Here is a 24,501-nt window from a genome sequence, read left to right as displayed (position 1 = left end):
ACCACAATAACATTATTATCTTGTATTGTTCAATAACCTTAATGAGGTTGGTGTCCCTTGTTAATTTGACATAGGGGGGTTATTTTCAAAAGACAAATTCATTTAGCACTACAAGTGCAAAATGCACTTGAAATTGCACTGAAAGAGCAATTGGAAGTGCAGTCACTGTGGATCCGAGAGGCACATGCAAGGAAACCCAAAAAAAAATAATTTTAGCTTGCACATAATTGGATGATAAAATCAGCAGAGCTTCCCCTCATTTCAGATCTTCCCCTCAGATTTACAGCGACTGCACTTTGCACTTGTAGTTTGCACTTGAATTGCGAAATGATTTTGCCTTTTGTAAATAACCCCCATAGTCTTTTTGACATGTACCTGCCCACTCACAAGCAAAATGTCCTTTTTGAAAAAAAACACATAGTAAATAATAGCCATTTTTTCTGGGAAAAACATAAATGAGGAAGGCAACACTGGAGGCACTTTTGGAATTTGTGAAGCCTTTTGTCCCCCAGGGCACACATCAAGTCAGTGGAAATCAAAATTGGTATCTTGCGGAGTTCATATAATAGGGAGAACAATCTGCGTCTTTTGTCAGACCAGACTGAAGCCAGGCAATCACTTTCGACTCTTCTGTGGAGCCTTCCCTGCACGCTGCCCTGAAGCCTTCCTTGGAGGCTGTGCCTCTTGTGGTGTACTTGTGGAAGGAGGAGGAGGGGCTTCATCAGAAATATGGCTGGTTTGAGTAAGCTGGCCCCTCAACCCCTTCTGAAGGGCCTCATAAAAAATCCCCTCACAGAGGAGGCATTGCCCCTTCTCAAATTCCATCAACCTGGTGGCCAAATAAGTACCATAGGCCTCTTCAGCATTGGGGGAGTTACTCAGCATTTGGCTGGCTTCTCGAATGAGGGCAAGTGATTACTCCTCTGTTCGGGTCATCTTCCTGGGCCTATCGGTGGTAAGGTGGAGGGGAGGCACCTGGCATTCAGTGAGATTTCTACTGGGCCCAGCCACCTCCTGCCTGCCACTGGGCATGGCCTCCTCCTCTCTACCACTGGCAAGGCCTCCTCCTCTCTACCACTGGGCACGGCCTCCTCCTGGCTGAGCTCATCCTGGGGGACATAGTTGTAATTTTGCTTCCTCAATCACACACAATTTTCAGCTCATGACTTGCAAATATAATTTTAAACAAATAGAAAAGGCTATCATTTTGACCCCACCATTATTCTAGCTGTTCACCAATCTTTGAACAACATTTTTGGCCACTACTCTCTAGTGATATGTATACATAATAATAATTGTGATTAAATCATTGATTTGTAAGCAATTCAAACATTTTAGTTTACATCATTAATATTTAGACAATTCAAAATTACCAAAAAAGTATACTTGGCTGCAGCTGGGCGCATTCACTTCATCAAGAATGAAAGGGCCCAGTTCTTCCTGGGATGCCTCAGCTGGGGTGGGGGGAAGGGTGGAGGGAAGGGTCGAAAGCAATTGCCTTGCTTCTGTCTGGTCCTCCAGAAATCTTAGTTTGGGGTAGTACCACAGCTTGGGGACATAAACCTTGTCTGCTGCTGCTCTTGATTTGAGGAATCCTATATCTTCTTCTGTTCCCGCCTGTACATATTCCGCAAGATCCCAATTTTATTTTCCACTAACTTAATGTCTGCCTGTGGGACTTGAGTCTATACAAACTCCAGAAGTCTCCCCAGTGTTGCCTGCCTTGCTTGATTATTGAAATACAAGGGGTGCTTGACCTCCCACAGGTTTCAGTTCTCTTGATAAAGGTCAATAAAATTACTCAAAAAATCCTCCTCCTTAAAGGGATTCATTTTTTCTGAAAGGCAAGATACAATATAAAAACTATAATGTCAGTTCAAACTCCCAGTATTATTTTTATCAGAATATAGGGTGCACACACACACACCAAACACATACACAAAACACACACCCACGTTTAAATCTTACCTTCGTTTACGACGCTCGCTACTTCCGTTCGGACATACGTAGGCCAGTGTACTAGCTTTATATACCTTGCGCATGTGTCATGCTCCGCCTGTGTCGCCCACCCCTGACGTTCTTTAGGATGATTTTTCTACATCCCTTCACTCCTTGCTGCACAGTGGGAGTATATAGATAAAGATGGCGGAGAGATTATCAGGAATTAGCGCGGAGGAAAGCCCGGAGCCACAAATATCCAGATCCAGGAGGAGATATAAGGCCACCAACATGCCTTTGAAGAGATGGTGGCCATATTGAGGAGGGAGGACTATGATGGCAAAAAAGGACCGTACACCAGACCCAATATGTGGAAAGACAAAATAATGTCCTCAGTTGTCACCACTATTGAGCAAAAATTTGGAATTAAACAGGCTAAAGAACAATTGAGAAAACGCTGGTCTGACCTAAAAACTAGGGAGCCAGAACAATATTGCTGAATCAAGAAGGTGCTTAAAAAAAGTAAGTACTTGTCGTGTGTTCCTGTTGAGATACTTAACTTGCATGCTGATCCATATGCTTTTTGTTTATACAGCATCGTTCTTAAAGATCGTTCTTTTGAAACTACATATGATTATAATAAAATGTAGTTCGTTTGGCAAGAAATACGATGGTACAGGGTTCTACATACATTTAGGTCTTGATAATTTGTCGTATTAAAAGAAGTTTAGGATCTTGTTGTGTAGATGTGTTTGAAACTAGAATGCTTAATAAAAAATGATTCAGTGTAATGTAAGGACAGGACACAGCAGCTGTTTCCACATCTGGACTCAGGAGCACTAGTGTACTGTGTGACACTAGAGAACATTTTTGAGGGTAATCCACACAGGGGCTCCAGGGGATTCTTGAGGTATCTCCATCTGTGAAACTTGGACAAAAATGGTAAGTATTGCAGTTTTGTTAAAAGGGAATTAGAATCATGTCTTAAAATAGTTTTTTTTACAAACAGACAAATTGTCCACCACTTCAAAGCAAGGTTTCATATTTCTATTCATGGACTGAAATATCACTGTGTTAAGTATACATTTTGTTTCATTCTCATAGGGGAGAGAAGACTCAGACAACAGTCAGAGGATCCCAGGACCCCACAAACTCACCAGCCTGAATCAGGAATTACCCCAAGTCCAAGCCCAAGACCACGCCCTCCCGAGGATCTGGAGGAAGGAGAGGTGGAGGAAGAGGGCGAGATTTGCACCCCACCAAGTGAGTGTCTGACACCCCAGCTTAAGGTTATCTATATAGGCGTGCATATTTCTAAATACATTTTTCTCCTCAAATTTTAGGTGATATTCTGGTTGTGGAATGCCAAGCGGCAGAGCCATTTAGCACAGACAGTGTACAAAGACTCATTGGGCAGATAATGGCCTGGAATGGCCAAATTGATGCAATGCGCAAACAAATTGGCAGCATGAGAAATGGACAGCATGCAACAGGAAATTAAGAACATGATTGATGTTTTGGGGAGAATATAATCACTTTTTGCCTAAAACATCAATCATGTTCTTCATTTCAGTTTAACATTTTATCTTTTTTATGTTTTTCAAGTTGTTAAATAGTAAAAGCCAAATTTAGCAGATGCACACGGTGTGTCAACATGAGCTATCTGCAATCAGGGGATCTTAGTGTACGCATTTTGTGTTTGCAACCCCTTCCTCATAATGCTAGTTTGTGAGAGGAAGGGATTGCACACACAAAACACGTCCATTGATCCCCCATGATGGGAGATAGCACATGTTGACATTACCCATTTGGACTCAGAATTCGTGTGCATCTGCAAATTTTGCTTTTACATAGGTGACATCACCAGTACATTTTTTGACATGTTGAACTTTATAATTTCCAGAGTTGCATTTTTTTATTATGTGTGAAAAAAACCCTGTTGTAAAAAACAAAGTTGTATAAACAAATATTTTTAAAAAAAATATGCATAAAATAACAAAAAAAATTTAGATTGATTAAAAAACTAAAAAAAAAATAAAAATAATAAAAATGTAAATGACGTTTTAAAAAATTGCACCTTTGAATGTGCGCACAGTAAAATGTTTTTACTACAACAATGTGTGTGGCTTCCTCTTTCAATACTCAATACGTTTTGTAATATTTTTTGTGTTTACAGTGACAAAGGGCCTTATTGACTAAAGGGAAATGCACTTGCCACTACAAGTGCACTAGGAGACAGCCAAAAATAAAATCAAACAAGAATAAAAACGAGATTTGATCCAAAAAAATGTTTTATTAGTTTAAATTTTAAAGATGTTCTGGCATTGCAATGGCCCCCCTATCATTAAAATAATTGACATATATGTCCCGCACTTGACGGGCGGTTTAGTGGACCAAGCCAGTACGGCCAGGATCCAAGCCTGTGAGTGCAGATTCGGAACTAAGTCCGGCCTCAGGCCCAACAGAAGTTAGATATGTTTGTGAATGTCTTCTTAAAAAATTATGTAGAATGCAACAAGACATGATGAGATAATTGATTTTATAGTCCGCCATATCGATGGCTGAGAGGAACAAACGGAACGGGCTGGCCATAATCCCGAAGGCATTCTCCACAACTCGTCTTGCTCTGGCCAGCTGGTAGTTAAATACCCTCCTCTCCGGGGTGAGGGACCTTTGGGGGAACGGCCTCATCAGGTGCTCGCCAAGAGCGAAGGCTTCATCTGCGATGAATACACAGGAGAGACCCTCAATGTTCTCAGCATCAGATGGCAATCCCAGGCCACCAGTCTGGAGACGCTGGCACAACTCGATCTGTGCGAAGACTCCTCCATCCGACAGCTGGCCATTCTTCCCCACGTCCATGAACATAAAATCCAATTGTACCAATACCATCGCCATCAATACTACACTATTAAACCCCTTATAATTAAAGTAGTAAGACCCCAAAAGGGGTGGTGGCACAATGCGAACATGCTTCCCATTGATCGCCCCTACACAGTTGGGAACGTCCCAACGGTTGGCGAACTGGGAGGCCACAGTCTGCCATTCCTGTGGCATGGAAGGAAACTGTGGCGTCAAACAATAAAAAAAATATATAGGTACTTTTAAACATACCTTTGCTAGCAGATTACACAAAAACATTCTTGCACAACAGCAGTATAACATTTTTTAAAAGTATTATTTCAAAAAATCTAAAATATAAGGACCACTTATAAGATTACTCACCCCCTCTGATGGCCCATTGATCAATTTGTATGTGGGTGGGTGGGGGAGGGTTCTAATTTAATAGAAGACCACACATGACATTTGGAGACATTTGAGGTGGTGGGGGAGGTTAAATCAGTACATGGAGCTGACAATATACATTGTTAAAGGGACTAGGCTATAGGTGTATATGGGCCCAGGATTGCATGGTGGGGAGGTTAGAGAAGGCAAATATGCATGTAGGGCAAACAATGTTTTAACAAAAAAACATGCATGCATGAAGATAAAGGGGACATTCACAGCATATCCCAAGCATGGTAATTAGGTAATGATGAAATTAATACAATACATTAGCAAACATTAAAGACGTATCATGTAATGTTAAAGGATAAAGCTTACCTTCATATAGTCCTTCTGCAGGAACTGAATTATGGCAGAACAGGTCTCTGGGATAATGATCCCCAGAGCCTGGGGAGAATAAAGGGAAATTAAGGTCCTGAAGGCTTTTCCCAGTCGCCAAGTAACGTAACGTGACAACTAGCCTCTGCTCCGCAGTGATGGCTTGCCTCATGCAGGTATCCTGCCTGCTGATATAAGGGGTCAGCATAGCCAGCAGACATTGAAAACGGGGTCCATCATCCTGAGATAATTCCTGAAATTCTCAGGATTATTCTCACGGATCTCACGGATCAAAGGCATGTGCGAGAATTGGTCACGCTGGCGTAGCCAATTCTTCATCCATGAACTCCTCCTTGCCCTGTTCATGGACTGGGCTCGGGTCAAAGTATGAACCCCAACACCAAGCACCCACGCAGCACAAACTCGAGAATGAGTACGTCCACGCACCATGGCTTCAAAACTGTCGGCTGATCAAACAAGCTTAAACGAACGCACTGAAGAACAGCAAGGCCTATGAAGAGCGACCTGAAGATCAGGAACGAGCGGACCAGATCGGCCTGCTATACAGGTTACGAACTGGCCAACACGCACTGAAAACCACATACAAACCTCAGAAGCACAAACTGAACCGCAGAAAATGATTGAAATAAGCTGAAGTCTGAAAAGCGTGAATCGTCTCTAACCAAACTTCTACTAACACGCGGTAAACACGAGATTAGCAGAAGGAGCCCAAAGGGTGGTGTAGTGGGGCTTGAACTTCCTTTTGCTAGTCCCATTGTACGTGCTGTACGTCACCGCGTTCAAAACCATCGGACTTTTGGAGTGATCGTGTGTGTCCAAGTCCGTCCGTTTGTAAGTCTGGCGGACCTATGCTACAAAGTCCGTCGGAAAGACCGTCGGACCTAGTCCGTCGAAAAGTCTGTTCGTGTGTACGCAGCATAATTGTATACAGACCAGACAGATATATTCCTAATATTGTAATAGTTTTGTATGTAAAGCATTTTTGTTTAGTAAAAACACTTTGATATACCACAGAGGTCTAAGTTTTCTTGGTTTTACTGCAAGAACCTTTAATAGATAGACGCAAGCATAACAATATTATAGGGAATCTACACACACTAGGGATCAAGTATTTTCTTCCTTTTTTATTTAATCCATATGTTTTATAACCATACTTTACTAAACATGTCAATTGATCTTTATAAGCTAATGTGGTATCTTTCCATAATTTGTTATACAAGCATTCAACAGAAAGCATTTCTGTCCTATCCCACACCCACCTAACAACTGTCCCCGAGCCACCCCCCATCAAATCATTCCCTGCATCTATTACCTTTTGTACCACCACTCCCTCCTTTAGAATGTAAGCTCTACGAGCAGGGCCCTCCTGTCCCTTCTGTATTGAACTGTACTGTAATTGTGCTGTCCCCCCTCTACATTGTAAAGCGCTGCATAAACTGTTGGATATAAATCATGTATAATAATAATAATCTGTTGATGGTAGAACTCTTTATCAAGGATAATAACACCCCCCTTTTGTCTGCAGATCTCAAATAATCTCTTTACATTTTTCAAGAGAATCAATTCCCTCTCTAATATGTATTTGATTAACACCCTTTTTTGGTACAATTTGTTCCAGATCATGTAACACCAAATTTTTAGACACCTCCACACATTGATTACCTGGTACTGGTGGATTAGAAATCAACTAATTACGCAATACACTACCTGTACCTACATTGTCTATAGTTTTCCTACTAATTGAGTTTAACCGCTTGCCGACCAGCCACCATTATTATACGGCAGCAGGTCGGCATGATCCCGTGAGCCGTCGTAGCTATACATCGGCTGCTTTAAGCGAGATAGCAGGCACGTGCACGTGCCGCCGAAAGCTTGCGCACACGCCCGCTGCACTGCGGGGGTGCCGATGCTCATGGACGATGGTCACAATGACCGTCAGCCACAAGCGATCACGGGCATGAGAGGCAGAACAAGGGCGTGTGTGTAAACACACAAATCCCTGTTCTGTTCTGTGTGAAGAGAGATTGTGAGTTCCTAATAGCTAGGAACCACGATCTGTCATCCCCTCTAGTCAGTCCCCTCCCCCTACACTTAGAACACACAGTCAGAGAACACAGTTAACCCCTTGATCGCCCCCTAGTGTTAACCCCTTCCCTGCCAGTGACATTTATACAGTAATCAGTGCATTTTTATAGCACTGATCGCTGTATAATTGTCAATCGTCCCAAAAATGTGTCAAAAGTGTCCGATGTGTCTGCCATAATGTCACAGTCATGATAAAAATCGCATATCACCGCCATTACTAGTAAAAAAATATATTAAAAAAATACCATAAATCTATCCCCTATTTTGTAGACGCTATAACTTTTGTGCAAACCAATAAATATACGCTTATTACGATTTTTATTACCAAAAATATGTAGAAGAATACCTATCAGCCTAAACTGAAAAAAAATTTGCTTTTTTTTTAAAAAATTGAGATATTTATTATAGCAAAAAGTACAAAATATTGTTTTTTTTTTCAAAATTGTCGCTCTTTTTATGTTTATAGCATCAAAAAATAAAAACTGCAGAGATGATCAACTACCACCAAAAGAAAGCTCTATTTGTGGGAAAATAAGGACGTCAATTTTCTTTGGGTACAGTGTCGTTTGGGTACAGCGTTGCACGACTGCGCAATTGTCAGTTAAAGCAACGCAGTGCCGTATCGCAAAAAATGCTCTGGTCATTGAGCAGCCAAATCTTACGGGGATGAAGTGGTTAAAGGATTATTAAGTAACTACTTTTCAAGTTAACTTTCCTTATAAACTTATTCGTATCAATATAAGTGTTAATCTTATTGATAGCTCTCCTTGGAGCACATTTTAATCCCAAGTATGTGTAATTCTTTTGAGGTCAGAGTCACTTTACTGAAATTAAAAATACCTTGATTTTTATTGTCTAATCCATTCCAACCTCTTCTTGTCTTCCCATATCTCCTCCTCTCCCTCTTTCTCCTTGATGTGCATAATTGAATGGTCTGTTCCTTGTTCTTCCTCTCCCTAAAAACTAAGGATTGTCATGGCTAGGGTAATCATTAGGATCTCTATAGTCTGAGAGGGGTTGGTAATAGTTATAAGGGGTGGCACAGTGGTGTAGTGGGTAGCGCTCTCGCCTAGCAGTAAGAAGAGTCACTGGTTCAAATCCCGACCAAATCACTACCTGCCTGGAGTTTGCATGTAATCCCTGTGTCTGCGTGGGTTTCCTCCGGGTACTCCGGTTTCCTCCCACACTCCAAAGACATACTGGTAGGTAAATTGCCCCTAGTATGTATGAACGTGAGTTAGGGACCTTAGATTGTAAGCTCCTTGAGGGTAGGGACCGATGTGAATGTACAATGTATATGTAAAGCGCTGCGTAAATTGACAGCGCTATATAAGTACCTGAAATAAATAAAATAAGTTGGTATTGGTTCAGGAAAATCATATCCCCCACCAGTAGGGGTTCCAAGATGACCCATTTGTGGATGACCTCGCCATCCAAAATCTCATCCCGGACTGGATGTACATCCAGTGGAATGTTTATGAACACTCCAATTTGGGGTGAGAGGGCGTTGAGTTTAGTATTGTGAAATCATAACTTTACTTCCCTTATCGGGGTTATTCTTATTCTTACTTTTATTTTTATTGTTAGGTACAATGGTGCTATTAGGTTGTATCAGTGGTTTAATAGTGCAGGAAACCTCCATACAGTCTTCCCCATCTGATTGGATTTGTCCTGCTTTGGGGTCTGCTCCCATAATAAGTGGTATATTCTTCCAACCATAAGCATTGTTGGTCCTAAAATCTGCCAAGTCTCTACTAATTATTTTTCTTTTTTTTGTGTATTCTTATCCACTTTATCTAATTTTCTTTTTATTGTATCATTAAATTCAATAGTATGCGTTTTATCTTTAACAGGTTCTAACTTTAATTGAAGATCCTTAATCTTTTCATCTAAAAGTCCTATTTTCCTTTTCTTTCTTTTAATTCATTAGTCTTGCTAATATTTTTATTGCTGCATGGGAGGTTCATTTTTTTTCATGAATCTAGACAGGAATTACAATTCTAACAGAGGTTCATTGATAATTTGCTATTCATCTGGTAGGGCACTGAACAATCACTTCACCAGTTTATGCATCATCTTAACAATAATAAGAACAATATTAGATTAGACTACCAGTACAGCACCTGTACCATTAATTTCTTGAGCAAGAGAACAAAAGGGTGAACTGCTCCAGGTGGTGTACTGAAGAAAACGTCCTCCTCAAAGTGAAAGCCAGGTGCAGGCTCGGCACGAGCAATATTGAAGAAATGGATTCTGGACAGCCACACTATGATAAAAGCCTTTATTGTAATGAATAGTCAACGTTCATATGACAACAGAAGCAGGACAAACAGCTGACACGTTTCACAACATCATTGTTGCTTAGTCATAGCTAAAAAGCATTTTAACTATGACCAAGCAACAATGATGTTGTGAAACAACCATCATAGTACCATCAATTTCTTGGATCTGACTATTTATAGGAAAGATGATTTTTTTAGCCACACAAGTTTATTTTATAACTACAGATAGATATAGCTATCTATCAATTAGAAGTGGCCATCATCCTATGTGGTTGCGCAACATTCCACAAGGTCAGCTAATGCGCATCAGAAGGAACTGCACTTTTGACAGTGAGTTTCTAGAACAATCAGATATCAGAAAAAGGAAATTTATACAGAAGGGATATTCAGAGGTACAGATAGATCAAGAGATCCAGAGGACATTGGCCATCCTGAGGAACCAATGCTTGGAGAATAGGATCCATATTAATAAAGATGATAATAAGCAGTGGCGTTTCATCTCAGATTTTAATTGCCACTATAAGGAAATTGAGAGCATATTCTGCAGACCTTGGCATATTCTCAGGATAAGGGATTAAAATCTGTAATCCCCAAAAAACCTTTCTTTATTTAGAGGAGGGCTCCTAATTTTGGTGACAATGTAGTTCAAAAAAATTCTAGATCCTCAGTCCAAACTGCTAATGAAAAAAGGGGAACGTTGAAGCGGACTTTATAGGTACCAGAAAAGGTATACAAAATAATTAATGTATTAAACATAGATATAAAAAAATGACAATATAGCATTAAAAACAGATAGTGTTGGCTTCCAATAGAAAAAGCCACACATAGTATGTGTATTGCTCCCTGTTGCTGCTTGAATATGGAAGGTCAACGTTTCACTTTCGCTTCCTCAGGACCTATATGCCTGACACCAAGCAGAGGGATTCTGCATAAGAAAGGGTAAATAATCATATTTCAAGTATGGACAATGGGTACAGATATACATATCAAAAGGTTAGATGTCCCAGAAAGACATATGTGTGATGCATAGAGGAAACCACTCACTTAGAACAACATAACCCTCATACGCATGACAAGCCCCAGGCCATCCCCGGGTGCCTGGAGGGTACCAAGAATCACAAGGATACCCAGAGGGATCAATCAAAAATCTACATAATATAAAAATATGCATACTATAAATAATCCAAAAAACCTTGGGATGGAATTAGAAAAAATAATAATAATAAGTAGCCCTAAATTCAGCAAATACTCACTTGGCTATCTGTTTTTAAAGCTATATTGTCATTTTTTTATATCTATGTTTAATAAATTAATTATTTTTCTAATAATATTTTTTATTCCTTTTCTGGTACCTATAAAGTCTGCTCCAACGTTCCCCCTTTTTTTTTCATTAGCAATTTCATATGGATGTAGTACCCCCTTGGCCCTTTCTTTATCTATATATCTATATAGGCGGATAATACACCACCCTCCTTTCTGGGCAAAGGATAAATCTCTCTCCATTATTATAGATGAAAAAGAAAGGAAAAATCCCTGTCTATTTAAAACTTTCTGAGTGCACTATTGACCAATATTTGGGATACTATGACGAACTATACAGGTACAGAATGGGAAGGACTGATGTCCAAAATTCATAAAGAATGTTGAGATGATCATGGGATAGAATTGCAAATTGAGGTTTTGATACACAAACTTAGACAGGCACTGGAGAGAAAATTAAATATTTTTTGGCAGGTCAAATTTTTGGAAAGATATATCAAAGAAGACTTGAATCCACAGGGTTTGAGGATTTAGGTGCTCCCCAACCTATGGGAGCTTAACCCAGAGTTTAAAAAACAATCGGAGACTAACCTACAGGAATGCACAGTAAAGATGATGAATGCACTTATTAGCCATTAAAAGGAAGATATCAGAAATATAGATAGGGATATTATTGAATTTCAGAGACAGAATGTGGCCCTATATGCCTATCCTACATTCCAAGAAAAGGATAAATCCCTGAAAGAACATATTGCAAAAATGTAATAAAGATTTGATATACAAAAAAAAAGATATTACATTCATTAGGGACAAGATGACATTCAATGGTAAATTTGCCTATAGATGGCCTCAGCAGTGAGAGAAAAAGAGTAGAGGCAATCAGAAAAAAGCTTTATACAAAAGTGAGATTGACACCATATAGGGTACTGACTCTGACTCATCTTATGTCTCTAATATTTCACATCTATCCTGTTTTTCACAGCCATCAGGAAGAGGAAGAGGCAGATCCCATGGATCTAGTTAAAGGCGCAACACGTGTGACGGTTATATTGGTGGTGGTAAGGGAAAGAAAACTAAAGACCATGCTCATGATAAATATTCTGATACAGAGGCGGGCTTTGAAACTAAAACTGGTGATGGGTCATGTGGTGATACGCAGGTAAAGGAAAGAGGGGCCAGTGGGTCAGATGTCCTGACAGGTCCAAATTATACCACTATGTCCCCCCAAACTGCCCTGCGGTCTCAAAAATCATGAAAGAAAATGATTTTCAATTATTTCCTCCTGTACAGGACCAGCCCAACAAAAAGCTGGCACTGCACAGTCTGGATCGGTATGTATACAGGGGCAAATAGATATTGAACAGCTACAGATCATAAATTTATCCACTGAGATACTCTCCCAGGCTGAGACACAGGTCCTTCCTTTGGGGTTGAGTTTTGAACTCGTTAAGGATATAAGTTTGTTCACCAGAAGACTAACATATAAGTATATGTATGATACAGAAAAGAAAAAGGAAAACACAGGAAAATATCGATCAGGACCAATGGAAGAGCTTTACTGTTAGGGACTTTATGGCATTGAAGGATCTCATGGATCTGCTGGATGAGAATGAGTCCACTGCTGGAGACTCTGGTGAGGCAGTTCCTCCAGATTCCAATCTGGGGGTCCTCCCTGCACCACGGGCTCCAGAGGTGGACTCCAGATTCTGAAAAAAATCTACCCAATTCCCACCTTTGAAAATGAATCCCCACATATGGACGTTTCTATCTCAGGTGACTGCAGACATTAAAAAATTGAATTTTAGCGCTGACAGTGCAAAAAATATTACGTTTAGTCAGCAGCACGCCATTAATGAGTTACAAAATAATAGAGACATAACCATGAAGATCGAATATAAAGGAGGGAACGTTGTGGTAATGAACACTACTGATTACCACGAGATGTGTATGAACATCCTTTCAAATAGGGATTGGTACGCCTCTATATCATTGGAGAAGGCACAAGAATTCAATCGTGAATATGATACGTTGATACACAATGCTTTCGCAATGGGAACAATAGACAAAGAGATATACGAGGCCCTAAAAAATCCCTTCCCAAGAATGGCTTATTTCTATTTCCTACCAAAGACACATAAAAACATTGCAAAATCACCGGGACGTCCAATAATATCTGGGATAGGGGCTAAGACTGAGAAAGGGAGTCGTTTAGTCGACATTTTCCTACGCCCACACGTCCTTGAACTTCCATCATACATAAAAGATACTGGGGATCTTCTTAAAAAACTCTTCAATGTCACTGTAACTGCAGATAGTATACTTGTATCCATTGATGTGGAGGCACTGTATTGCAGTATCCCTCATACCAGTGGACTTTCTGTAGTGAAAGAATTTCTTGAGAAGAATGATGGGGTGACACAACCTCAAAACATCTTTATACTGCAACTACTGCAACACATACTTACCAGAAATTTCTTTACCTTTGATGGGTCCCACCACCTCCAGGTGCATGGGGTTGTGATGGGGACTTGTTGTGCCCCATCGTATGCCAACCTATACCTGGGGGGTGGGAGCGTACTCTGTTTGCTGACTGTTCTTTGTCTGTATATCTGTCCAGCATTTTATGCTGGTCCAGATATATAGACAACATCTTTATGATATGGAATTCCAGTAAAACTGACCTGCTGGTACTTCTGGACAAAATGTCAAAAAATAATTATAACTTGAAGTTCACTATTAATGGTGATCCAGTGCCCATATCTTTCCTGTATATTAATCTTTTCAAACAAGAGGATGGATTTCTAGGTACTTCACTTTACAGAAAACCAATGGTGGGAAACACTATCCTCCATGCCTCCAGTGCCCACCCTAAATCTCTAATTAAGAGTATACCATACTCCCAGTATCAGTGTATCAGACGGAACTGTTCAAAAGATGATGATTTCTCCAGAGAAGCAAAGACATTGAGAATGAGGCTATTGGATAGGGTATACATGAAAACTACCCTAAGAAAAGCCTTTAATAAAGCCTGCCCGGCTAAGCCGACAGGATTTATTATTCGATACTAAAAGAAACAAACAGGAAGATAGAGTAAGAATAGTCACCACTTTCTTGAATAATCATGAGATTGTGAAACAAACTCTGGAGAAACACTGGCACCTCCTTACAGGGGACCCAATTCTGAAGAAATACATTGCAGACTACCCCCAGATCACACATAAAAAATGTAGATTAATAAAGGACCATATAGTACATACCCACTTTCAGGAATCCTGGGGACAGGCTGAGAATGTGGTGAGGATGTTCAGATGTGATGACTGTGAATACTGTGGCTGGATCTTAGAGGGATAATCTTTCTTACTGCCAAATGGGTGTTTACATAGGATTAAACAGTATGTGGACTGTCAAACTAAATGTGTAATTTACATCGCACTGTAAATGTAAATGCGGATCCTTTTATATAAGAAAAACTTTTAGAAATCTTTGGAGGAGGATCTATGACCATATTTATTACATTAGGAGGAGTCTTCTTTACACCCCCATTGGCAGGCATGTTTCTCTCCAACATAGACAAGATACCTCAATGATATAGTTTACAGTCTTGGAAAGAATTACTGAAGATCCTAGGGGTGGCAATGTGGACAAAAAGTTATTACAACGGGAGGCTAGGTGGATATTTAATTTAAATGCCACCTCTCCTCCAGGCCTAAACAAAGCTCTAAGTTATAAGCTTTTTTTGGGCTAAACAATTAAATAAAAAACTCTTCTCTCCCCTTAGACTTTATCTAACTATGATGGATGAGGACAGAAGACACCAATGCACATTCCTGTGGATACTCTCCTTTCCATTTAACTGTATGTGGCCCGGATAGTTACATGATCTAATTATGAAATTTAATAGCATCATTTTTATTAAATACTAGTGAATTGTTTCTATAATGGAAAATGAAAGGTTTGACAATGGATATCTGCATAATACAATTGTCAGGGGTGATTGAAATATGATGCATTAGTTATGGCGTGCCCTATGCCTCCCCCCTAGTGGTGGCCTTGTGCTGAGTCTCCTGTTTGGTGTTTGTCAGCTCTCTAATGGGGGAACCCCTGCATGGAAAACATCCGGCTATAGTGTGACTAATTGTCACTATAAGGCCTAGGTGGTGGTGATGCGGTGGTAGGAGTTGGGGGGATAACATCTTCCCCCATATTTTGAGCCGACGTATGTTTACTCAGTAGATTAATCACTAATATTTCCAATAAATTACTTCCCTTCAGCTTGAATGTATGGTAGAAACATTTACATTCTTATCTATTCACGAGTACAGTTTTTGGATGTGTAGCAAGCTATTACGCTTCTAGGTATCTATTACATGCTAGTGAGCAGATGCACACTTCCGCAATTCAGTCCTGACTTTGTGGATAGATTGCGCTTTTGCGAGCACCATAGTGCGCATGTGGAAGAGCTGATGGAATGGTCCATCGGCCCCGAACTATCTAATGTGCACTTCTCGTCCCCTCTTTTTATTGCAGGTGATGCTGACATTAGTGTGGACTGGATTTTTATCTGAGATAGCCGGTGGAGCAGTTTATTATTTGTTCCTAAAGGGAATCTGACACTTCTATTCTTTGGTGTACTGTCTCTCTGTGTTCCCCCTGCTGGTGATCACTTTGGTAGCGCCCATTCAGCTGTCAGCAATAATTGCTGGGGAGCTATTTGGCCTGCTTTTAAGGTACTAAATAAAGCTCATTGTTACTGTTGCCTACTATAGCGGTGTAACTCTGTTGGACTCCTTGTGACGGGTTTGTGAAATTAATCTTGCATTGTTGCTTAGGATCCTCTTCTGTTCATTACTTATGTTTCAATACTAGGCTGTCATTATGGAACTGACACTAAATATATGGTCTTTTTAGATTCTCTAACTGGAGCTACAGGCTATTTTCTTAATGAGTGTTTGTGCCTTATCAGCACAGGGCCCTGGAATATACTAACCAGGAGACTTTTGGTGAGTCTGTATTTAGGCATATTCCTACTAATATATTACCCTTTTGTCCTGTTGGAGATCTTAAATTGTGTCATATTTCTCTATAGATGGTCACATACTGTGTCCTATGGAGATATTTTTCCTGCATATGTTCTGAGGCCTCATCATTTTCTTTTGGGGTAACCTCTGTTCATTATTTAATGATAGACCTTACAGGGGTTCTTTAGCTGTCTATACTTCTGACAGCCTTTTTTTCATTTTAGCCCACAGCCACTGTCCTTTCATCTAGAGCAGTGTTTCTCAACTCCAGTCCTCAAGGCGCATCAACAGGTCATGTTTTCAGGATTTCCCTCAGATGAAACTGCTGTGGTAATTACTAAGGCAATGAAACTGATCAAATCACCTGTGCAAAATAGTGGAAATCCTGAAAACATGACCAGTTGGTGCGCCTTGAGGACTGGAGTTGAGAAACACTGATCTAGAGTCCAGTCTGGTACACGTACACCTGCTAGGCTTGATATTGAAACTCTTACATCTCCATAGCCAAGTGAGTATTTGCTGAATTTAGGGCTACTTATTATTATTTTTATTTTTTCTAATTCCATCCCAATGTGTTTTGTATTATCTATAGTATGCATGTTTTTATATTATGTAGATTTTTGATTGATCCCTCTGGGTATCCTTGTGATCCTTGGTACCATCCAGGCACCCGGGGATGGCGTGGGGCATGTCATGCTTATGAGAGTTATGCTGTTCTAAGTGAGTGGTTTCCTCTATGCATCACACTCCCCTGTTTATATGTATATCTGTACCCATTGTCCATATTTGAAATATGATTATTTCCCCTTGCTTATGCAGAATCCCTCTGCTTGGTGTCAGGTATATAGGTCCTGAGGAAGCGAAAGCAAAATGTCGACCTGCCATATTGAAGCAGCAACAGGGAACAATACACATATCATATGTGGCTTATTCCATTGGAAGCCAACACTATCTGTTTTTAATGCTATATTGTCAATTTTTTATATCTATGTTTAATAAATTAATTATTTTTCTAATAAGATTTTGTATTCCTTTTCTGGTACCTATAACGTTCCCCTTTTTTTATTAGCAATTTCATATGGATGTGGTACCCCCTTGGCCCTTTCTTTATCTATATACCTCAGTCCAAACTATCTTTCTGTCAGGGTCGAAAGGGTTTTGTAGCCTGCAGGAAATGTAGAGCATGTCAGTTTGCAAAAAACAATGTAAAGAAACGATACACATTTTATTCAAACCCTACAGGTAGAAAGTATGAAATCACTGACCTCATAACATGTAAAACTACTCATATCGTACATGCACTAGTCTGGTCATACAGACTGATGTATATTGGACATACAAAAAGAACTCTGAAAATAAGAGTAGGTAAACACATAACCAATATATTAAAAGGATATAAATATTATAGTGTCTCAGAACATTACAGGTGTTATCATGCAAAAGACCCCTCTTCTCTCCAATTTTGGGGTGTGGATAGGGTCATCCCTGCATGGAGAGGCTCTAATAGAGTTAGAGACCTCTCCAGAAGGCAAACAAAGTACATTCATTTATTACAGACGATGATCCCTGAGGGGTTAAACATTGAACTGTATATTAACTGCTTCATTAGTGATTATTAATGATTAATACTTATTAGTCGGGTTCTAACTGAATATTTTGAGAATTTTTTTTAGGATATACCTTATTTTAGTTTTTATTCTTTATTTTTGGAGATGAGATATTATTATTATTATTATTATTATTATTATTATAATACACTATTAATATAGCGCCAACAGTTTACACATCACTTTACAATGTAGAGGGGGACAGCACAATTACAGTACAGTTCAATACAGAAGGGACAGGAGGACCCTGCTCAAAGAGCTTACATTCTCAAGGGAGGGGGTGGTGGTACAGAAGGAAGTAGATGCAGGGAATGATTTGATGGGGGGTGCTCAAGGACAGTTGTTAGGAGGGTGTGGGATAGGCTTCCCTGAATAAGTGAGCTTTCAGGGATCTCCTATACGTGGACAGGTTAGGGGCTGATCGGATATATCGGGGCAGGGAATTCAAGGGGATGGGAGAGGCTCTGGAGAAGTCCTGAAGGCGAGCATGAGAGGAGGTAACAAGGGAGCTAGAGCAGGAGGTCTTGGGAGGAGTGGAGGGGACAATTTGGGCAATATCTGCAGATGAGGTTGGTGATGTAGCTGGGGGAAATGTTGTGGATGGCCTTGTATGTTGTGGTTAGCATTTTGAATATTATACGGTGTAGTAGGGGAAGCCAGTGAAGGGATTGGCAGAGAGGGGCAGCAGTCACAGATCGATTAGTGAGGTTTATTAGTCTAGCATGCAGCATTCATAATAGACTGAAGGGGGGATAGCCTGCGTAAGGGTAGGCCATTTATGAGAGAGTTGCAGTAGTCAAGGTGGGGAATAATCAAGGGGTGAATAAGTTGCCTTGTGGTGTCATTAGTCATGAAGGGTCGAATTCTGGAGATGTTTCGATGGTTAAGGTGGTAGGATTTAGCCAGTGGTTGGATGTGGGGGCTGAAGGTGAGGTCAGAGTCAAGGATTACACCCAGCACCCTGGCATGAGAGGGACCTGCTGTTGATTTTAATGGTAAAGTCATGGGGGAGGACCGGGAAGGAGGAAATATTACAAGCTCAATTTTAGAAAGATTGAGTTTGAGAAAGTGGTGTGACATCCATACCGATATGTCATTCAGAAAGTTTGAGATCCGTGAGGAGATCGAGGGGTCAGTTAAGGAGTGGAGAGATAGTTCTGAGTGTCATCAGCGTAGAGGTGGTATTGGAAGCCATGGGAGGTTATCAGCTTGCTCAGGGAAGAGGTAAAGAGTGACAATAGGAGGGGCCCAAGGATAGCTCAACATAGAGAGGAAGAGGAGTGGAGGAGATGGAGTTGTAAGTGACACTGAAAGTGCACTGAGATAGGTAGGAGGAGAACCAGGATAAAGCAGAATCACAGGGGCCAAGGGAGTGTAGTTTGCTGAGGAGGAGCAGGTGGTCAACTGTGTCGAAGGCAGCAGAGAGGTCTAATGCCCCGTACACACGGTCGGATTTTCCGATGGAAAATGTCCGATCGGAGCGTGTTGTCGGAAATTCCGACCGAGTGTGGGCTCCATCGGACATTTTCCATCGGATTTTCCGACACACAAAGTTGGAGAGCAGGAGATAAAATTTTCCGACAACAAAATCCGATCGCGTCAATTCCGACCGTGTGTGGCCTGTTCCGACGCACAAAGTACCACGCATGCTCAGAAGAAATTCCGGCACGGAACAGCTCGTTCTGGTAAACTTAGCGTTCGCAATGGATACAGCACTTTCGTCACGCTGCAATGTCAAAAATGGTTTAACCACTTGAGCCCCGGACCATTATGCTGCCTAAGGACCAGAGGTCTTTTTCCAATTTGGCACTGCGTCGCTTTAACTTTTAATTGCGCGGTCATGCAATGCTGTACCCAAACGAAATTTGCGTCCTTTTCTTCCCACAAATAGAGCTTTCTTTTGATGGCATTTGATCACCTCTGCGGTTTTTATTTTTTGCGCTATAAACGGAAAAAGACCGAAAATTTTGAAAAAAAATGATGTTTTCTACTTTTTGTTATAAAAAAAATCCAATAAACTCAATTTTAGTCATACATTTAGGCCAAAATTTATTCGGCCACATGTCTTTGGTAAAAAAAATGTCAATAAGCGTATATTTATTGGTTTGCGCAAAAGTTATAGCGTCTACAAACTAGGGTACATTTTCTGGAATTTACACAGCTTTTAGTTTATGACTGCCTATGTCATTTCTTGAGGTGCTAAAATGGCAGGGCAGTACAAAACCCCCCCAAATGACCCCATTTTGGAAAGTAGACACCCCAAGGAAATTGCTGAGAGGCATGTTGAACCCATTGAATATTTATTTTTTTGTCCCAAGTGATTGAATAATGACAAAAAAAAAAAAATATTTACAAAAAGTTGGCACTAAATGATATATTGCTCACACAGGCCGTGGGCCTATGTGGAATTGCACCCCAAAATACATTCAGCTGCTTCTCCTGAGTATGGGGATACCACATGTGTGGGACTTTTTGGGAGCCTAGCCGCGTACGGGGCCCCGAAAACCAATCACCGCCTTCAGGATTTCTAAGGGCATAAATTTTTGATTTCACTCCTCACTACCTATCACAGTTTTGAAGCCCATAAAATGCCCAGATGGCACAAAACCCCCCCAAATGACCCCATTTTGGAAAGTAGACACCCCAAGCTATTTGCTGAGAGGCATGTTGATTCCATGGAATACTTTCTTTTTTGACACAAGTTGCGGGAAAGTGACAATTTTTTTTTTTTTGCACAAAGTTGTCACTAAATGATATATTTCTCACACAGGCCATGGGCATATGTGGAATTGTACCCCAAAATACATTTAGCTGCTTCTCCTGAGTATGGGGATACCACATGTGTGGGACTTTTTGGGAGCCTAGCCGCGTACGGGGCCCCGAAAACCAAGCACCGCCTTCAGGATTTCTAAGGGCGTAATGTTGTGATTTCACTCCTCACTACCTATCACAGTTTTGAAGGCCATAAAATGCCAAGATGGCACAAACCCCCCCCAAATGACCCCATTTTGGAAAGTAGACACCCCAAAATATTTGCTGAGAGGCATGTTGAGTCCATGGAATATTTTATATTTTGACACAAGTTGCGGGAAAGAGACAAATCTTTTTTTTTTTTTTTTTTTTTTGCACAAAGTTGTCACTAAATGATATATTGCTCAAACATGCCATGGGCATATGTGGAATTACACCCAAAAATACATTCTGCTGCTTCTCCTGAGTACGGAGATACCACATGTTTAGGACTTTTTGGGAGCCTAGCCGCGTACGGGGCCCCGAAAACCAAGCACCGCCTTCAGGATTTCTAAGGGCATAAATTTTTGATTTCACTCCTCACTTCCTATCACAGTTTTGAAGGCCATAAAATGCCAAGATGGCACAAAACCCCCCCAAATGACCCCATTTTGGAAATAGACACCCCAAGCTATTTGCTGAGAGGCATGTTGAGTCCATGGAATATTTTATATTTTGACACAAGTTGCGGGAAAGTGACAATTTTTTTTTTTTTTTTTTTTTTGCACAAAGTTGTCACTAAATGATATATTGCTCAAACATGCCATGGGCATATGTGGAATTACACCCCAAAATATATTCTGCTGCTTCTCCTGAGTACGGGGATACCACATGTGTGGGACTTTTTGGGAGCCTAGCCGCATACGGGGCCCCGAAAACCAAGCACCGCCTTCAGGATTTCTAAGGGCGTAATGTTGTGATTTCACTCCTCACTACCTATCACAGTTTTGAAGGCCATAAAATGCCAAGATGGCACAAAACCCCCCCAAATGACCCCATTTTGGAAAATAGACACCCCAAGCTATTTGCTGAGAGGCATGTTGAGTCCATGGAATATTTTATATTTTGACACAAGTTGCGGGAATGTGACAATTTTTTTTTTTTTGCACAAAGTTGTCACTAAATGATATATTGCTCAAACATGCCATGGGCATATGGGGAATTACACCCCAAAATATATTCTGCTGCTTCTCCTGAGTACGGGGATACCACATGTGTGGGAATTTTTGGGAGCCTAGCCGCATACGGGGCCCCGAAAACCAAGCACCGGCTTCAGGATTTCTAAGGGCGTTAAGTTGTGATCCCACTCCTCACTACCTATCACAGTTTTGAAGGCCATAAAATGCCAAGATGGCACAAAACCCCCCCAAATGACCCCATTTTGGAAAGTAGACACCCCAAGCTATTTGCTGAGAGGCATGGTGAGTATTTTGCAGCTCTCATTTGTTTTTGAAAATGAAGAAAGACAAGAAAAATTTATTTTTTTTTTTCTTTTTTCAATTTTCGAAAGTTTGTGACAAAAAGTGAGGTCTGCAAAATACTCACTATACCTCTCAGCAAATAGCTTGGGGTGTCTATTTTCCAAAATGGGGTCATTTGGGGGGGGGGGTTGTGCCATCTGGGCATTCCATGGCCTCCGAAACTGTGCTAGGCAGTGAAGAGTGAAATCAAAAATTTACGCCCTTAGAAAGCCTGAAGGCGGTGCTTGGTTTTCGGGGTCCCGTGTGCGGCTAGGCTCCCAAAAAGTCCCACACATGTGGTATCCCCATGCTTAGGAGAAGCAACGGAATGTATTTTGGGGTGTAATTTCACATATTCCCATGGCATGTTTGAGCAATATATCATTTAGTGACAACTTTGTGCAAAAAAAAAAAAAAACTCGACATGCCTCTCAGCAAATGGCTTGGGGTGTCTACTTTGCAAAATGGGGTCATTTGGGGGGGGTTTGAACTGTCCTGGCATTTTATGCACAACATTTAGAAGCTTATGTCACACATCACCCACTCTTCTAACCACTTGAAGACAAAGCCCTTTCTGACACTTTTTGATTACATGAAAAAATATTTTTTTATTGCAAGAAAATTACTTTGAACCCCCAAACATTATATATTTTTTTTAAAGCAAATGCCCTACAGATTGAAATGATGGGTGTTTCATATTTTTTTTTTCACACAGTATTTGCGCAGCGATTTTTCAAACGCATTTTTTGGGGAAAAAACACACTTTTTTAAATTTTAATGCACTAAAACACACTATATTGCCCAAATGTTTGATGAAATAAAAAAGATGATCTTAGGCCGAGTACATGGATACCAAACATGACATGCTTTAAAATTGCGCACAAACGCGCAGCGGCGACAAAATAAATACATTTTTAAAAGCCTTTAAAAGCCTTTACAGGTTACCACTTTAGATTTACAGAGGAGGTCTACTGCTAAAATTACTGCCCTCGTTCTGTCCTTCGCGGTGATACCTCACATGCATGGTGCAATTGCTGTTTACATTTGACGCCAGACCGACGCTTGCGTTCGCCTTTGCGCGATAGCAGGGGGGGACAGGGGTGCTTTTTTTTTTCTTTATTATTTTTTTTTGCTTTTTTATCTTATTTTTAAACTGTTCCTTTCATTTTTATTTTTTTTTTATTAATTTTATTGTTATCTCAGGGAATGTAAATATCCCCTATGATAGCAATAGGTAGTGACAGGTACTCTTTTTTTAAAAAATTGGGCTCTATTAGAACCTAGATCTCTCCTCTGCCCTCAAAGCATCTGACCACACCAAGATAGGTGTGATAAAATGCTTTCCCAATTTCCCAATGGCGCTGTTTACATTTGGCGAAATCTAAGTCATGAAATGCTCGTAGCTTCCGGTTTCTTAGGCCATAGAGATGTTTGGAGCCATTCTGGTCTCTGATCAGCTCTATGGTCAGCTGGCTGAATCACCGGCTGCATTTTCAGGTTCCCTGTTGGGACAGGAAAGCCAGAGAAAAACATGGAAGGGGGGGGCATTCCCTCCCACTGCTTGCAAAAGCAGTCTAGAGGCTAATTAGCCGCTAGGATTGCTTTTACATGAAAGCCGACCGCTGGCTGAAAAGAATGATACCAAGATGATACCTAAACCTGCAGGCATCATTCTGGTATAACCACTCAAAGTCCAGCAACATACCAGTACGTTGCTGGTCCTTGTTAGGCATATATTGTAAACTTTTTTTTCATGCAGCCTGTGGGCTGAACGAAAAAAAGATATTGATCGGTGGGTATGCCCACCATTAGAATACCTCCCTTCATCCACCCACTTCTAATGATGGGCATACATGCACCATTTATATATGCCGAAGCATGGGGGCATCCTCCCGCAAAAGGCAGGAGCAAATTGCTCCTCCACCCACTGCTGCCCCCACGCTTCGGCATATATGCTGAAGTATGTAACTGTGGTGGTGAAATCACCTCCGACAGCGCTGGAGTCACGGCTTTATATATCGTGGGAGCAAACGCTGTTGCTGTCAAGATAAATAAATCCGCGCTGCAACTGAATGGCGTACCTGAAAACAATAAAATGGTTACCAACAAAACACAGTAAACGGTAAAGTATAAAAAATCTGAAAAGCAAACATGGTAAAACATAATAACAATAAAACATTGCAGAATAGAAAAGAGTAAAAAAGAGCAGAACAATAGAGAGAGAATAGAGAGAGAGAGAACAATAAAACAACAACTATTTTTGGTTTTTTTATTTTATATTTTTTTTTGTGTTTTTATTTTTTTTTATTTTTTTTTTATTTTTTTTTTTACACTTTTTTTTATTAACTTTTAACTTTTGTAACTCGTTCCAGGTTTGGGTCTCTCAAAATGCAATGGCATCTTGGGAGACCCTGTGTTAGTGTGCCTAGTCTGTGCA

The sequence above is a fragment of the Aquarana catesbeiana genome, linkage group LG01 (assembly GCF_042186555.1).
Source record: "Aquarana catesbeiana isolate 2022-GZ linkage group LG01, ASM4218655v1, whole genome shotgun sequence".
In the NCBI taxonomy this organism is placed as follows: domain Eukaryota; kingdom Metazoa; phylum Chordata; class Amphibia; order Anura; family Ranidae; genus Aquarana; species Aquarana catesbeiana.
This window is presented reverse-complemented; position numbering follows the sequence as displayed.